Below are 3,147 nucleotides of genomic sequence, written 5' to 3' on the forward strand. Positions count from 1 at the left end.
GTTTTTCCAGAGCAGGCATATCACTCATTTCCTAATTTGCCCTTGGCAATAAATAATGAAGGCTGCCGTCTGCAGAAGCCAAGATCAACTTAACAGCATTCTTGTTAAATTCTGCATGGCAACAGATGATATTCATTGCTTAATAGCATGTTAGGACTGCCAAACCCCAGGGTATTATTTGTTCATGGTCGATGCACCAAGAACAACAGCATGGTAGTGATTTATAGATGTCAAAATGCTAAATGCAATGCTATCAACAAAGTTTGAGTATGAGGTATTAAGATTATGCGATGCCTTTTAACACATATCCCCTTGCTTCTAATATGCTAAACCATTAACATGCTTTCCTTACATCATGACTCCCCATTCTGAGATGTTGCCCGCTAGCAGTGTGAGTGATAGCCAGCAGTAAACAAGTCACATCTCCAGCCAGATAATAGTCCTCCCAGCTGTGTGTATCTCACAGCTTTCAGGGAAACGGCTTCGTTTCTTGCTGTGCCAGTTGTGATACTCTGCCAGCACTTTGCAGCTCAAACCCTCTACAGAACCCCGACATTACTCCTTTCCCAAACACATCATTTACCCCCAAACGCCCCTGTCCCACCAAAGCCCAGTAAGTCATTTACTCTGCTTACCCACTAGATGCACATGACTGCACATACACGCAGCTTGGCACAAATTATGCAAAATATAGCTTCACAAAAAAACTACTTACATATGCCGTGTTCGAGTGTGTGCGCACAAACACACACACACACACTACTGCCAAGACTAATGTCTTATGCTCCACCATTGCTCTCCCTTTTCAAGACTCATGGGCTTAGGGGCGTCTGTGCCTTAAAAAGTGAAACGAAAGAGACAAAGCGATTACCAAGGAGGAAGTGGCGTGCTGTGCTATCGCTCTCTCTGTTGAGGGAGGCATACGTGTGTTGACATCTGTGCTCTGCTCAACCAGTCGCCCCTCAAACAACCAGGAAAACTGCTAGCAGGATTGCTTGGCTTCTCATTTATTTTGTCTGGACACTGCTTCATCCCCCATCCTACTCACGGTTATGGTTGTTCATGATGAACAGATCCCATAAAAACCTCAACCATGCTATATTAGCCCATTGGGCCATAACAGCATTGTTGGGTCCCCATGAATGTGTGGACGAAAGCAGGGATGTTGTACAGCAAGTTGTACAAGTCATTTAAAAGACACTGGTGGTGTCACACTAGTCTATGTTTATCAGTAATTACAGTGTACCAGTGATTAAAGTATTTGTATTCAAGACCAAGGGGTTCAGATGCATCTGTGTCATCCTAACCCTTTGCTCATATGTAATCACTGACATTTGCGGAAAGCAACGTTCTCCCTTGCAGTTGTTGACAGGAAGCATCAGATGAAGCAGTTTTGCTGTGTACACATAGGAGGATGGGGGAAAGCATTGTTTACAGTGGGTTTTAATGGAGGCCCAGTCTGGTAATCAGGTTTAATAAAACATCTGAAGTGTATCAGTCAAAAGGCAGTGAAAACAACTGGGCAAAGCGTGCAACTGTTCACATAGTGCATATTTTCTGAAATAAATGGCTGTTTAATCAAAATTACCACACAACAAACCTGGGGACGGGCAATATTCCAGCACAGGAAAACTGGTTGGTTAAAGCTGCCGTGTGCTCTCTGTATGATGGTTACTTCAAGTCGAAAGCTAAAGGAGTGTGAATAAATGTGGTACCAATAAGGGATCCATTTAATTTTGTACTAGTAAACCCCAATGGGTTAATGAAGCCCTGGTGCAGAAGCAAGACATTTCTCCCAATCAGAAGGACCGGCAGGGGAAAGATGGAACACATCACTGTAGATCTTGAGCTTTTTGTGCTTTAATCATTTATTTTAACTTTGACCTTGCGTTTTTAATTAACCATTACATACAAAGAAGCTGGTGCAAACATCTCAAAAACTATTGCAAGATAATACCCTTTTTTTGGGCGCAATGTGAGAATAAATAAGGCAGTGTTACAGCACTTCTAAAGTTCACAATTTAATACAGGTAATTCCATTTCAGTACTCGTTACTGTAGTTAGCTTCAGAGGTGTTGGTAAGCTCATTTTTAAATCCTTTTTACAGAGAGTTGTTTCCTCCTTTTCCCAGAAGCTATGGTAAATTAAAAGAAAAAGTGCTTTAATTTGTGCATGGTTAGACCGTACCAGACTAAATAGAAATCGGACCATATCGATTTCACTCTGAGTCAGACTAGAAAAGATTTTGAGATTAAGCTTTCTTTTTCCTTTTGAAGTCAGAGTGGTATTGACCTATCACTTTCAATAGGCTTTGGTTAAATGCACGTAGAACGCCAACAGTCTGTATGGAGAGCAAAAGTAATATGTTCTTAAGCATAGCTCCAGTTATGTTGATGTATGTCAGTCAGTTTATTAACCACTTTAGTTCGGACTGAAAAATCTCAACAATTGTCATGATATCAGGTCAACATTTATATTCTCAATATTTTGGTTTATGACCAAATACCTGTACAACTCTTGAGATTCCCATCTCTGAGCCATAGGTGTACTTTGTGTTTAGTGATAATTAGTAAATGTTAGCATGCTAACATGCATTTGTCATTGTGAGCATGTTAGAATGCTGATATTAGCATTTCGCTTAAAGCACATATAGCAGCCTCACAGACCTGCTTGCATTGCTGTAGTCTTATAGCTTTTTAATGTGATATTTTAAAGGGATTGTGGATACAAGGAGCCATGGGTTGGATCTGGAAGATTAGGTGTGCAGACTAAGAGATTTGTGCAACTGGCGGCAGAACAACAGGCAAAACAAAGACGCATGAAAAAGAATACAAACCAAAGAAAAAGGCACAATCCAGAATGATACTTAAAAGCCTTTGTGGGTTCTAGTGTAGGAGGTGCTGTCAAAAGGGTTCACCAGAGCCATCTTTAAATAGAATTTAATGGAGTGTTTTGTGTTAAAAATGAGACTAAGCTGCCTCTCTGTCGCAGTCTCATGTGGTGAGCGAGAGGAAAACAGAATGCTTTATATCCCCTTATACAACATTTGCATATCAAAGCTCCCCATGTTTTGATATCATTACGGTGTCTGAAGTGGGAAAATGTGGTAGGATTATTTGATAAACAAATCATTGGGACTTTAAAATC

Source organism: Anoplopoma fimbria, chromosome 16, assembly GCF_027596085.1.
Source record: "Anoplopoma fimbria isolate UVic2021 breed Golden Eagle Sablefish chromosome 16, Afim_UVic_2022, whole genome shotgun sequence".
NCBI classification, from domain to species: domain Eukaryota; kingdom Metazoa; phylum Chordata; class Actinopteri; order Perciformes; family Anoplopomatidae; genus Anoplopoma; species Anoplopoma fimbria.